Genomic DNA, 15,668 nt, shown 5'->3' with positions numbered 1-15,668 from the left:
CTCACCTGCAAGTCTTTTTGGCTTGTGGGAGGAAACCGGAGCACCCGGAGAAAACCCACGCAGACACAGGGAGAACTTGCAAACTCCACACAGGCAGTACCCAGAATCAAACTCAGGTCGCTGGAGCTGTGAGGCTGCAGTGCTAACCACTGCGCCACTGTGCCGGTGTATTCACACCTAATCTGTACTAATAGTTTGTCTTTCAACACAACATTAACATATTGTTTGCCTTTGCTCCGTGACCTTTTGGTCAGCTATGTGGCCTGGTCCAATCTGCACCTTCTCCTTTGTTATCTCTTGCCCCACCCCCACCTCACTTGCTTATAATCTGTGACTTTTCTAATATTTGTCAGTTCCGAAGAAGTGTCACTGACCCGAAACGTTAACTCTGCTTCTCTTTCCACAGATGCTGCCAGACCTGCTGAGTGATTCCAGCATTTCTTGTTTTTGTTTCAGATTTCCAGCATCCGCAGTATTTTGCTTTTATCAAATGAGGCCATGTGGATTGAGCTAAGGAAGAAAAAAGGGGCAATCACACCACTGGGAGTGTACTATAGATCCCCAAACAGTAGAGGGAGATAGAAGAGCAGATATGCAGGCAAATCTCTGAGAAGTGAAAAAAAAAGGGCAGTAGTAGCAGGGGATTTTAACTACCACAATATTAACCGGGATAGTTTTAGTGTGAAAGGAATTGAGGGAACAAAATTCTTGAGGTGCATTCAGAACTTTTTTGCCCAGTATGTAGCAAGTCTAACAGACAGTTTGAGACTAAGTTTGAGGAAATGAAGATGGGCAGGTGGAAGGAGTGGCAGTGGGAGAGTATTTTGGTAGTAGTGATCATAATTCAGTCAGTTTTAACATAATTATGGAAAAGAACAAAGATAGAACAGGAGTTAGAATTCTCAATTGGGGCAAGGCCAATTGGGTACTGCCTGTGTGGAGTTTGCAAGTTCTCCCTGTGTCTGCGTGGGTTTCCTCCGGGTGCTCCGGTTTCCTCCCACATGCCAAAGACTTGCAGGTTGATAGGTTAATTGGCCATTAGAAATTGCCCCTAGTATAGGTAGGTGGTAGGGGAATATAGGGACAGGTGGGGATGTGGTAGGGATATGGGATTAGTGTAGGATTAGTATAAATGGGTGGTTGATGGTCGGCACAGACTCGGTGGGCCGAAGGGCCTGTTTCAGTGCTGTATCTCTAAACTAAACTTTACTAAGCTGAGGAGTGATTTAGCAAAATTGGACTGGAAACAGCTACTTGAAGGTCAATCAGTGCCAGTGCAATGGGAGGCATTTAAAGGGGAGATTCAAGGGGTTCAGAGTAAACATGTTCCCACAAAGAAAAAGGGTAGGATGGCCAAATCTGGAGTCCCATGGATGTCAGGGTAAGACAGGGTAAGATAAGGCAGAAAAGGAAAGCTTATGTCCTACACCGAGAACTCAATACTATAGAAAGCCGAGAGCAGTATAGAAAATGCGGGGGTGAAATCAAAAAGTAAATTAGGAAAGCAAAGAGAGGGCATGAAAGAATATTGGCAAGCAAAATCAAGGTGAACCCAAAGATGTTTTATCAATACATTAAGAGTAAGAGGATAACTAAGGAAAGAGTAGGGCCCATAAAAGACCAAAAAGGTAACCTATGTGTAGGGGCGGAAGATGTTGGTATTGTTCTTAATGAATACTTTGCACTTGTCTTCACAAAAGAGGGGGACGATGCAGATATTGTAGCTAAGGAAGAGGAGTGTGAAGTATTGGATGTGATAAACATAGGGAGAAAGGAAATATAAATGGGATTAGCATCCTTGCAAATTGAGAAATGACCAGGGCTGGATGAAATATAACCCAGGCTGTTAAAAGAAGCCAGAGAGGGAATAGCAGAAGGTCTGACCGTCAATTTCCTATCCTCACTGGATACAGGTGTGGTGCCAGAGGATTGGAGGATCGCTAAAGTTGTACCTCTGTTTGAAAAGGGAGCGAGGGATAGACTGAATAATTACAGGCCAGTCAGTCTAACCTCAGGAATGGACAAATTATTGGAATCAATTCTGATAGACAGGATAAACTGTCACTTAGAAAGGCACAGGTTAATCAAGGATAGTCAGCATGGATTTGTTAAGGGAAGATCTTGTCTGATCAACTTGATCAAAGCGGCACAGTGGCGCAGTGGTTAGCACTGCAGCCTCACAGCTCCAGCAACCCGGGTTCAGTTCTGGGTACTGCCTGTGCGGAGTTTGCAAGTTCTCCCTGTGTCTGTGTGGGTTTCTGTGGGGTGCTCTGGATTCCTCCCACCTCCAAAGACTTGCAGGTTGATAGGTAAATTGGCCATTGTAAATTGTCCCTAGTAGGTGGTAGGAGAATGGTGGGGATGTAGTAGAGAACATGGGGTTAATGTAGGATTAGTATAAATGGGTGGTTGTTGGTTGGCACAGACTCGGTGGGCCGAAGGGCCTGTTTCAGTGCTGTATCTCTAAATAAATAAATAAATTTTTTGAAGAAGTAACAAGGAAGATAGTTGAGGGTAGTGCAGTTGATGTGGGCTACATGGATTTTAGCAAGGCTTTTGACAAGGTCCCACGTGACAGACTGATTAAAAGAAATAAAAGCCCATGGGATCCAGGGAAAGGTAGCAAGGTGGATACAAAATTGGTCCAGTGGCAGGAAACAAAGGGTAGTTGTTGACGGGTGTTTTCACAACTGGAGGACTGATTCCAGTGGTGTTCTGCGGGGCTCAGTACTGAGTTCCCTGCTTTTTGTGGTATATAGTAAGGACTTGGACATAAATGTAAGGGGCACGATCAAGAAGTTTGCAGACAACACAAAGACTGGCCATGTAGTAGATAGCGAAGTTAGCTGTGGGCTGTAGGAAGGTATCGATGGATTGGTCAGGTGGGCAGAAAAGTGGCAAATGGAATTCAACCCAGAGAAGTGTGAGGTGATGCATTTGGGGAGGTCAAACAAGGCAAAGGAATACACGATTAATGGAAGAATACTGAGAAGTGTAGAGAAAGTGAGGGACCTTGGAGTGAATGTCCACAGATCCCTGAAGGTAGCAGGACAAGTCGATAAGATGGTTTAGAAGGCATATGAAATCCTTTCCTTTATTAGCCGAGGTATAGAATATAAGAGCAGGGAGGTTATGCTGGAACTGTATAAGTCATTGATTAGGCCATAACTTGAGTACTGTGTGCAGTTCTGGTCACCTCATTACAGAAAGGATGTAATTGCACTAGAGAGGGTACAAAGGAGATTTATGAGGGTGCTGCCAGGACTGAAAAAATGCAGCTATGAGGAAAGATTATATAGGCTTGGATTGTTTTCCTCGGAACAGAGACGGTTGAGGGGAGATTTGATTGAAATGTACAAAATTGTGAGGTGCCTGGATAGAGTGGATGTGAAGGGCCTATTTACCTTAGCAGAGAGGTCAGTGATTAGGGAGCATAGAGTTAAAGTGATTGATCGAAAGATTAGAGGGGAGATGAGGAAAGACATTTTCACCCAGAGGGTGGTAGGGGTCTGAAACTCACTGACTGAAAGGGATGTAGAGGCAGAAACCCTCAACTCATTTAAAAGGTATCTGGATATGAACCTCAAGCTCAGGGCAATGATCCAAATGCTGGAAAGTGGGATTAGGCTGGGATTGTTTTTCATCTGGCGCAGACACGATGGGCCAAGTGGCCTCTTTCTGTGCTGTAAACTTTGTATGATTCTATGATTCCACCTGTATCCTGGTCTCCCGAATCCTGGTCTCCCATACCCTGGTCTCCCGTACTCCGGTCTCCCGTACCCTGGTCTCCTGTTTCCTGGTCTCCCAAACCCTGGTCTTCCAAACCCTGGTCTCCCATATCCTGGCCACCTGTATCCTGGTCTCCTGTACCCTGGTCTCCCTACCCTGCTATCCTGTGTCCTGGTCTCCTGCACCCTGGTCTCCCGTATCCTGGTCTCCCGTATCCCGGTTTCCAGAATCCTGGTCTCCCGTACCCTGGTCTCCCGAACTCTGGTCTCCCGTATCCTGGTCTCCCGAACCCTGGTCTCCCGTATCCTGGTCTCCCAAACCCTGGACTCCCGAACCCTGGTCTCCCCTATCCTGGTCTCCTGTATCCTGGTCTCCCGTATCCTGGCCTCCCAAACCCTGGCCTCCCGTATCCTGGTCTCCCTTATCCTGGTCTCCCCTATCCTGGTCTCCCGTATCCTGGTCTCCCGAACCCTGGACTCCCGAACCCTGACCTCCCGATCCCTGGTCTCCCATACTCTGACCTCCCGTATCCTGGTCTCCCGCATCCTGGTTTCCAGAATCCCTGTCTACTGTGTCCTGGTTTCCCGAACCCTGGTCTCCTGTATCCTGGTCTCCCGTACCCTGGTCTCTCGTACTCTGGCCTCCCATACTCTGTTCTCCTGTATCCTGGTCTCCCGAACCCTGGTCTCCCGAACCCTGGTCTCCCGTATCCTGGTCTCCCGAATCCTGGCCTCCCATATCTTGGTCTCCTGTGGCCCTGGCAGGACTAGCCAATGCTGCCAAATTTCCCCGAGTCTTATAAATCCTTGTCTTTTTTCTACCTGCGCCTGGGAAGGACCTGCCAGAGTGTTGGAGGGATGTAGGCATGTCGCCACCTCCACAATCAATGATGTCAGTAATTACATCATCAGGCCTGTACCCACAGTACGTCTCATTAGTCGATGATGCCATTGGGTGACTCTGCCGTGCAGTGGTCATTTTGATACAGTCGCTTCTCTTTGCCAGATCAGCTCAAAAAGGAGAGTTAATCGTCAACATGGCAGGGCAACAATTCTTCTCCTGAGGTACTGTGCACTTCAGACACTCAGCTGCTCAGTCCGCACTGGTTTAGCTGATTAATCTGAGGCAGTAGCAGGGGTTTACCACAGCTCCCAGACCCCGAGTCGAGGCAGCAGCAAAATATCAGCCAGGGTTCCTCCCTGTCATCACTAACCAGTCACTCCACCGGGGTGTGGGCATTGGTTAAGGACAGGCGCGGGCTCAACTGCCACTGTCTAGTGTCACAGGTCACAAATGCTGACATAGGTGAGATACATGGGGGGAGCTGGAATCTGCCGGACTGTACCCCAGTGAGAGTCAGTGCCTCTGGAAACCATTCCCCAGTGAGAGTCAGTGTCTGTCGAACTGTACCCCAGCAAGCATCAGTGGAACTGTACCCCAGTGAGAATCAGTGTCTGTGGAACTGTACCCCAGTGAGAGTCAGTGTCTGTGGAACTGTACCCCAGTAAGTGTCAGTGTAACTGTACCCTAATGAGAGTCAGTGCCTGTGGAACTGTACCCCAGTGAGAGTCAGTGTCTGTGGAACTGTACCCCAGTAAGTGTCAGTGTAACTGTACCCTAATGAGAGTCAGTGCCTGTGGAACTGTACCCCAGTGAGAGTCAATGTCTGTGGAACTGTACCACAGTGAGAGTCAGTGTCTGTGGAACTGCACCACAGAGAGAGTCAGTGTCTGTGGAACTGTAACCCAGTGAGAGTCAGTGTCTGTGGAGCTGTTCCCCATTAAGAGTCAGTGTGTGTGGAACTGTACCCCAGTGAGAGTCAGTGTCTGTGGAACTGCACCCCAGTGAGAGTCAGTGTCTGTGGAACTGCACCCCAATGAGAGTCAGTGTCTGTGGAACTGTACCCCAGTGAGAGTCAGTGTCTGTGGAACTGCACCCCAATGAGAGTCAGTGTCTGTGGAACTGTACCCCAGTGAGAGTCAGTGTCTGTGGAACTGCACCCCAGTGAGAGTCAGTGTCTGTGGAACTGCACCCCAATGAGAGTCAGTGTCTGTGGAACTGTACCCCAGTGAGAGTCAGTGTCTGTGGAACTGTACCCCAGTGAGAGTCAGTGTCTGTGGAACTGCACCCCAGTGAGAGTCAGTGTCTGTGGAACTGCACCCCAATGAGAGTCAGTGTCTGTGGAACTGTACCCTAATGATAGTCAGTGTCTGTGGAACTGTACCCCATTAAGAGTTAGTGTGTGGAACTGTACCCCAGTGAGAGTCAGTGTCTGTGGAACTGTACCCCAGTAATTGTCAGTGTAACTGTACCCTAATGAGAGTCTGTGTCTGTGGAACTGTACCACAGAGAGAGTCAGTGTCTGTGGAACTGTAACCCAGTGAGAGTCAGTGTCTGTGGAACTGTACACCAGTGAGAGTCAGTGTCTGTGGAACTGTACCCCAGTAACTGTCAGTGTAACTGTACCCTAATGAGAGTCAGTGTCTGTGGAACTGCACCCCAGTGAGAGTCAGTGTCTGTGGAACTGCACCCCAATGAGAGTCAATGTCTGTGGAACTGTACCCCAGTGAGAGTCAGTGTTTGTGGAACTGTAACCCAGTGAGAGTCAGTGTCTGTGGAACTGTAACCCAGTGAGAGTCAGTGTCTGTGGAACTGTAACCCAGTGAGAGTCAGAGTCTGTGGAACTGTAACCCAGTGACAGTCAGTGTCTGTGGAACTGTACCACAGTGAGAGTCAGTGTCTGTGGAACTGTAACCCAGTGAGAGTCAGTGTCTGTGGAACTGTAACCCAGTGAGAGTCAGTGTCTGTGGAACTGTACCCCAGTGAGAGTCAGTGTTTGTGGAACTGTAACCCAGTGAGAGTCAGAGTCTGTGGAACTGTAACCCAGTGAGAGTCAGTGTCTGTAGAACTGTACCACAGTGAGAGTCAGTGTCTGTGGAACTGTACCACAGAGAGAGTCAGTGTCTGTGGAACTGTACCCCAGTGAGAGTCAGTGTCTGTGGAACTGTACCCCAGTGAGAGTCAGTGTCTGTGGAACTGAAACCCAGTGAGAGTCAGTGTCTGTGGAACTGAAACCAAGTGAGAGTCAGTGTCTGTGGAACTGTAACCCAGTGAGAGTCAGTGTCTGTGGAACTGTACCACAGTGAGAGTCAGAGTCTGTGGAACTGTAACCCAGTGAGAGTCAGTGTCTGTGGAACTGTAACCCTGTGAGAGTCAGTGTCTGTGGAACTGTACCCCAATAAGTGCCAGTGGAACTGTACCCCAGTGAGAGTCAGTGTTTGTGGAACTGTACCCCAATAAGTGCCAGTGGAACTGTACTCTAGTGAGAGTCAGTGTCTGTGGAACTGTACCCCAGTGAGAGTCAGTGTCTGTGGAACTATAACCCAGTGAGAGTCAGTGTCTATGGAACTGTACCACAGGGAGAGTCAGTGTCTGTGGAACTGTAACCCAGTGAGAGTCAGTGTCTGTGGAACTGTACCACAGGGAGAGTCAGTGTCTGTGGAACTGTACCCCAATAAGTGCCAGTGGGACTGTACCCCAGTGAGAGTCAGTGTTTGTGGAACTGTACCCCAATAAGTGCCAGTGGAACTGTACTCTAGTGAGAGTCAGTGTCTGTGGAACTGTAACCCAGTGAGAGTCAGTGTCTGTGGAACTGTACTACAGTGAGAGTCAGAGTCTGTGGAACTGTACCCCACTGAGAGTCAGTGTCTGTAGAACAGTACCCCAGTGAAAGTCAGTGTCTGTGAAACTGTACCCCAGTGAGAGTCAGTGTCTGTGGAACTGTACCCCAGTGAGAGTCAGTGTCTGTGGAACTGTACCCCAGTGGGAGTCGGTGTCCTATGAGCTGAGAGACAGGGTCTATTATAGCGGTGGGGGGAGAGACAACTGCTAATAATATGTGAAAAGTAGTTTGTTTGTGTGTGAGTGTGTTTGTGGATTTGTGGCTGCATGTGTGTGTGCTTCTGTGCTTGTGTGTGTGGGTAGGTGTGTTTGTGTGTGGGTGGGTAGGTGTGTTTGTGTGTAAGGGTCGGTGTGTTTGTGTGTGGGTGTGTTTGTGTGTGTGTAAATGTGTTTGTGTGTGAGTGGGTTTCTGTGTTGGTGTATGAGTGTGTTTGTGTGTTTGTGTGTGTGTGCTTGTTGGTTTGTGTGTTTGTAGGTGAATGTGTTTGTATGTGTGTATTCAGGTGTTTGTGTGTCAGTGTGTTTATGTGTGCATGCTTTTCAGTTGTGTGTTTGTGTTTGTTGGATTGTGGGTGAGTGTGTGAGTGTGTTTGTGAAGGGAATAGTAAGTTATTAGGTGGATTCAGAGTAAGAGCGGAAGTAATACAGTCTAAACCAGGGTTACTGTGCATGTATGTGAATGCACGGAGTCTGGTTAATAAGACTGGTGAGTTATAGGCACAGACTGACATGTAGAAATATGATGTTGTGGCTGTAACAGAGACCTAGCTCAAAGAAGGACAGGGCTGGGTGTTAAATATTCATGGATGCAAGGTGTTCAGGAAAGGTAGAAAAGGAAGAAAAGGGGGAGGGCTGGCGTTACTGATTAAGGAGCGTATTGCAGTGCTGGAGAAAGAGGATATCCCTGAGGGGTTAAGGACGGAATCTATTTAGCTAGAGCTAAGGAACAAAAAAGGTGCAATCACATTGCTCGATGTAGTCTATAGGCCGCCAACTAGTGGAAAGGATAAGGAGGAACAAATTTGCAAGGAAACTACAGAGAGATGCAAGAATTATAGAGAGTTATAATGGGGGACTTTAATTATCCAAATATAGACTGGGATTGTAGTAGTGTAAGAGGGGCAAGAGTTCCTAGAGTGGGTTCAGGAAAATTTTCTACAACAGTATGTTTCCAGTCCAACGAGAGAGGAGGTACTGCTGGACCTGGTTCTTGGGAATAAGGTGGGCCAAATGGATCAAATATCAGTAGAACATTTAGGGGACAGTGATCATTGTATCATAAAGTTTAGGTTTGTTGTGGAAAAGGATAAAGAACAATCTAGAGTAAGAATAATTAACTGGGGGAAAGCCAACTTCAATGAGGTAAGAATGGATCTGGGCCGAATAAATTTGAATCAAAGGTTGGCAGGAAAAACAGTCGCTGAACAATGAGCTCCCTTCAAAGAAGAGATGGCTCAGGAACAGTCGAGGTATATTCCGTCGAAGGGGAAAGGTCGGGCAAACAAATCCAGAGCACCCTGGATGACAAGAGAGATAGAGATTGTTTGGGATAGAAATTCAATTCTGTACCAATATGCCTCCTGGCTTGCCGTAGTCATGTGACCTCTACCATGAGACACTCTGACTGGGGGCAGCCATTACAATTAGTATCATTAAAGACAGAGTACACACCAGACTGGTGTCCTGTGAGCTCGTAACATGGTGTCAGAGTGGAGCTGAGGTGAGTGTTGAAGAGCTGTTTCAAAGCATAGCTATGGAACAAAGTCCACAGGAATGGTCAGACCTGCTAAAAGCTGTTAAAAGCCACAGGAAGCCACAGAATAGGAACAAAGAAACAACTGAAAGTACAGGGTAAGACAATGGCTGCAAATTTTCCTCTCCCAGCGCCGGTCGAAATGAAGGGTGATATGAAACAGAATTGGCAGTTTTTCCACTCGCAATGGCAAAATTACCAAATTGCGACAGATTTAATTAACAAACCAGAGTGGCTGCGAATAGCTACACTTTTATCACTGTTGGCGAGAGACTGTTACAAAGTGGATTCCACCCTAAATCTTTCTGAAGAGCAAAAAAAACAGACAGCAGAAATTTTGAAAGCCTTGAAGGCACGCTTTGAACTCCAAGTGAACATAACCTATGAACGGTATGTGTTCAATATTAGGGTCCAAGGTGAAAAAGAGTCCTTTGATCAATATGTGACTGCATTAACACAGCTCGCAAAATCCTGTGAATTTGCGCAACTAAAAGATGATCTAATTAAAAATAGGATTGTATTAGGCATAAGAGATCCCGCAGTGAGTGCACGTCTGCTAAGAGAGGAGAAACTGACACTTAGGAAAGCCATCGATGTGTGCAGAAGCGCTGAGATTGTAAATCAGCAGCTCGAGCATATTCATGGCAGAACAGACCAGGCCTTGCATTAGGCTGATTTACATTCCAGGCCAAAAGGGCAGAAAGATCACAGACAAAGGGCAGGATGCAAATACTGCGGAGGACATCACACAAAGGAAAAGAAGGCATGTCCACCGTGGGGGGAGTAGTGTTCTCACTGCAAGAAGTTGAATCATTTTGCACATAAGTGCTTGGCTAGAAGGAAGGGCAAGAAGCAGGTACTGATGGCCACTGGAGAGATATCAGCCGAAGATTCTGACAAATCACTATACAACAAACAACGGGTTAGTTCAGACAGGTCGATCAGTGATAAATGGTTTGTGACTGTTGGAATGATGACTGCAGAAGGAGAATATCAAGTCCACATAAAGTGCCAGATAGACACGGTGCGTCATGCAACATCATGACTTTCACAGACCTGTGCGAAGCGGCTCAGGATGGCGTTCCAAAGATGAAGCCCTCAAAAGTAAGGTTGAGGCTATATGATGGCATCGTACTAGTGCCAAGAGGACAAGTTACTCTGAGAACCCAATGCAATGACAAGAACGAAGATCTGGAGTTCCAGATCATAGAAAGCAAGCAAAAGCCACTCATCTCAGCCGAAGCAAGTCTAAAGCTTGGACTGGTGACCCTCAACGTGCAAAAAGAGAAAATCCAGGAGATGGCCTACAGGAGTGGGCACTGGCCCTGGAACGAGAACACCTTTGCCAGTCGCAAGGTGATGCAAATCATACAGGTGGTGAGGAAGAGGAAGATCTAGCAGTCGTCTGCTCGGGTGCCCGAGGCGGAGGCTGTGGGGAAGGAGCACTCTGATTCCGCAGAGCGGGCAGACAAAATCAAGGTGAAATGGCAGAAAGCCAAATTTCAGTTTGACAAAACTGCTGAATCATTGCCAGAATTGAGAATTGGAGAGCCAGTCAGGATACAAACCTTCAACGTGCTCGACAAGAGTCAGCCCAAGTGGCAACTTGGGACTTGTGTAGAGCAGTTGTCACCTCGATCGCATGCGGTGGCAGTGATGGACCAGAGATACCGTCACAACCACAGGCACACACGCACAACTGGAGAAGTTGTTCCTTCATGGCAGGCGGATGATCAGGAAGATGAGAAGTCACCAACTGCACAGACCACAGAACAACCATCAGCCCCAGAGGTCCACAGCACCCCAACAACGGAAATGGAACAACAACAGTTACCGCAGCAACAAGTGACAAGGGAACGACACTCGCCGGAGAAGGAAAATCAACCAGATGAGCAACCAACGATAGCGCGCATGTGCACCATTAAGAGACCGGCACAATTTAATGACTATATGTGCAATGCATGTGCAGAGACTGACTAGAATGACAAACTACTAATGCATGAGAATAGTTGTGTGCATAGTGGGTAACTTGGGCAACTCACAGTGTCAATGATAATGCATGCAATTTTTTTTTGTATGAAAAGGGGGATGTTTGGGATAGAAATGCAATACTGTACCAATGTGCCTTCTGGCTTGCCAGAGTCATGTGACCTCTACCATGAGGCACTGGGGGCAACCATGACAGTCAGTTTCATTAAGGACAGAGTACACACCAGACTGATGTCCTGTGAGCTCGTAACAGAGATGAGGATAAAGAAGAAAAAGTGTGCTTATGACAGATGTCAGGTAGATAATACAATGGAGAGCCAGGTTTAATATAGAAGGTTCAGAGGGGAAGTGAAAAAGCAAAAAAGATAAGCAAAGAGAGAGTATGAAAAGAGACTGGCAGCTAACAGAATGGGAATCCCAAAGTCTTCTCTAGGTATATAAATAGTAAAAGGATGGTATAAAGTGGAGTTGGGCCGATTAAGGACAAAAGGGAGATTTACACATGGAGGCGGGGGAATAGCTGGGGCATTAAATGAATAATAATAAAAGCAAAATACTGCAGATGCTGGAAATCTGAAATAAAAACAGAAAGTGCTGGAAATTCTCAGCAGGTCTGGCTGCATTTGTGGAGAGAGAAGCAGAGTTAACGTTTCAGGTCAGTGACCTTCCATCAGAACTGAATTAAATGAATACTTTGCATCTGTCTTCACCAAAGAAAACAATGCTACCCAGGCCACAGTGAAAGAGGAGGTAATTAATAAACTAGAAGGATTTAAAATTTATAAGGAGGAGGTATTATATAGGCTATCTATACTTAAAGTTGATAAAGCACCAGGACTGGATGAGATGCATCCAAGGATACTGAGGGAAGTGAGAGTGGAAATTGCAGAGGCACTGACCATAATTGTCCAGTCTTCCTTAGACTTGTGGGTGGTGCCAGAGGACTGGAGAATTGCGAATGTTACACCCTTGTTCAAATAAGGATGCAAAGATTAGCCCAGCAACTACAGGCCAGTCAGTTTAACTTCGGTGGTGGGGAAACTTCTAGAAACAATAATACAGGACCAAATTAATAGTCACATGGACAAATACAAGTTAATTAAGGAAAGCTAACATGGATTCGTTAAGGGAAAATCATGTTTAACTAACTTGCTGGAGTTTTTTGAGGAGGTAACAGAGAGGGTTGATGAGGGCAATGCTGTTGATGTGGCGTACATGGACATCCAGAAGGCATTTGATACAGTGCCGCACAACAGACTTGTGAGCAAACTTATAGCTCATGGAATAAAAGGGACAGTAGCAATATGGATATGGAATTGTCTGAGTGACAGGAAACAAAGAGTAGTGGTTAATGGATGTTTTGCAGGATGGAGGAAGGTTTGTAGTGGAATTCCCTAGAAATCAGTGTTGGGATCCTTGCTTTTCCTGATATATATTAATGACCTAGACCTTGGTGTACAGGGAACAATTTCAAAGTTTGAGGATGATACAAAACTGTATTATGAACTGTGAGGAGGATAGTGTAGAACTTCAAAAGGACATAGACAAATTGGTGGCAGATGAAGTTCATTGCGGAGAAATGTGAAGTGATTCATTTTGGTAGGAAGAACATGGAGAGACAATATAGAATAAAGAGTACAATTCTAAAGGGGATGCAGGAGCAGAGGAACCTAGGTGTATATGTGCATAAGTCATTGAAGGTGGCAGAACAGGTTGAGAGAACGGTTAATAAAACATACAGTATTCTGGGTTTTATTAATAGGGGCATAGAGTACAAGAGCAAGGAAGTTATGTTGAACTTGTATAAGACACTAGTTCGGTCTCAGCTGGAGTATTGCATCCAGTTCTGGGAGCCGCACTTTAGGAAAGACGTGAGGGCATTGGAGAGAGTACAGAAAAGATTCATGAGAATGGTTCCAGGGATGAGGAATTTCAGTTATGAAGATAGATTGGAGAATTTGGGATTGTTTTCCTTGGAGAAGAGAAGGCTGAGAGGTGATTTGATAGAGGTGTTCAAAATCATGAGGGGTCTGGACAGAGTAGATAGAGAGAAACTGTTCTCACTTGTGAAATGATCGAGAACAAGAGGACACAGATTTAAGCATTCAAAAGGGAATTAGACAGTTATATGTAAAGGAAAAATGTGCAGTGTTACATGGAGAAGATGGGGGAGTGGCACTAGGTGAAATGCTCATTAGGAGAGCCAGTACAGACAGGTTGGGCCGAATGGCCTCCTTCAGCACTGTAACAATTCTGTGATTCTTTGTGCGTGAGTTTGTGGGTGTGTGTTTCTGTGTGATTGTGGGTGAGTGTGTGTGTGGATGTGTTTGTGTGTGATTGTGGATGAGTGAGTGTGTGTGTATTTGTGGGTGAGTGTGGGTGTGGGTGAGTGTGTTTGTGTGTATTTGTGGGTGAGTGTGGGTGTGGGTGAGTGTGTTTGTGTGTATTTGTGGGTGAGTGTGGGTGTGGGTGAGTGTGTTTGTGTGTATTTGTGGGTGAGTGTGGGTGTGGATTTCTGGGTGTGTGGTTTTATGTGAGTGTGTTTGTGGATGAGTGCATGAGTATATTTGTGTGTAGGTGCATTTGTGTGTTTTTATGTGAGTGTGTTTTAGTGTTAGTTTGTTTGTGTGTTAGGAAAAACTTCCCATTAACTAAAAACATAAGGACTAGGTGACACAGATTGAAGGTTCTGGGCAAGAGATGCGGGGCAATGTGAGGAAAAATATGAGTAATGACCTGGAACTCACTGCCCACAAGGGTGGTGGTTGGTTGGCATCCTTCCATCTATGAAAGATGTTGGGCACGCAGTAAACAATCCATTGTCTTCTCTTGGTGAACCTTTGCCGATGGCTGTGAAGGTTAATCCTTGAGAGGCAGGTTATACCACAAGTGCTGCACGTGAAGCTGCCAAGTGACGCTGGGAGTTGTTTTTTTTTGATGTTGGCGCCTGTTGCCAAGCTGCTGTAGCAGCTGGTCATTGTGGTAGTGCACACCAGTCCACAGGATGTGTCGCCATTTCCCTCTGTCCCCAGCTAGTGACTCCCAGGTGTGATAGTCGACATTTAGTGCCTTCATGTTACACTTGCAAGCATCCTTGAAGCGGAGCTTTGGGCGCCCCACTGGTCATCTGACCCCGGCTACCTCACCATATAGAAGGTCTTTGGGTATGTGACCGAGTTCCATCCTGCGGACGTGTCCGATCTACCAAAGCTGCTTCCATTTGGTTAGTGCCGACACACTTGGGAGCTCTGCCTTTGAGAGGACTGCCACATTTGTGATTTTGTCCTGCCAGGATTTACCCATAATGCATCTGACAGCGGATGGAAATTATTGAGCTTCTTTTCCTGGTAGCTGAAAGTTGCTCATGTTTCACAGCCATACAGCAAAGTGCCTTATAAACCATCAGCTTGGTCCTAAGGGTCAGCTTGGTGTTATCGCATGACCGTTTCACAACTTGCCCAAAGGTGGTAGCTGCTTTCTCTATGTGTGTATCAAGCTCTGCATCAAGGGTCAGATTGTCTGTCACCGTGGACCCAAGGTAACAGAATTTATGAACCACTTCCAGTGGGGTGTTATTTAGTGTGATCAGGGGTGGAGATCATGGTCCATGACCATGGTATTTTTGACGCTAAACGTTGAGGAGAGCAAGTTACAGGCACAGGAGAGACAGTCCATGAGTCTTTGTAGCTGAGTTTCTGTTTGAGCGACTAGTGCAGCATCATTAGTGTAGAGGAGTTCACTGATCAGGATGTGATGTGTTTTTGTCTTCGCTTTCAGCCTTGATAGATTGTAGAGCTTGCCATCTGGCCTAGTGTGCAAGTAGACTCCTTCCATATCTGCAGGGAAGGCAAAGGTCAGGATTGTGGAGAAAATAAAAAAGGCCCTTCGAGCCTGCTCCGCCATTCAATACGATCATGGCTGATCATCCAAACTCAGTAACCTGTTTCCGCTTTCTCCCCATATCCCTTGATCCCTTTAGCCCTAAGAACTATATCTAACTCTTTCTTGAACATATTTAATGATTTGGCCTCAACTGCTTTCTGTGGTAGAGAATTCCACAGGTTCACCACTCTCTGGGTGAAGAAATCCCTCCTCATCTCAGTCCTAAATGTCTTACCTCTTATCCTTAGATTGTGACCCCTCGTCCTGGACTCCCCCAACATCGGGAACATCCTTCCTGCATCTAGTCTGTCCAGTCCGGTTATTTTGTTGGGTTTCTATGAGATCTCCTCTCATTCTTCTAAACTCTAACGAATACAAGCCTAATTGGCCCAATCTCTCTTCATACGTCAGTCCTGCCATCCCAGGAATCAGTCTGGTGAACTTTTGCTGCACTCCCTCCATAGCAAGAACATCCTTCCTCAGATAAGGAGACCAAAACTGCACACAATATTCCAGATGTGGTCTCACCAAGGCCTTGTATAATTGCAGCAAGACATCCTTGCTCCTGTACTCGAATCCTCTCGCTATGAAGGCCAACATATCATTTGCCTTCTTAACTGCCTGCTGCACCTGC

Source organism: Heterodontus francisci, chromosome 23, assembly GCF_036365525.1.
Source record: "Heterodontus francisci isolate sHetFra1 chromosome 23, sHetFra1.hap1, whole genome shotgun sequence".
Lineage (NCBI taxonomy): Eukaryota > Metazoa > Chordata > Chondrichthyes > Heterodontiformes > Heterodontidae > Heterodontus > Heterodontus francisci.
Note: the sequence above shows the minus strand (reverse complement) of the source record.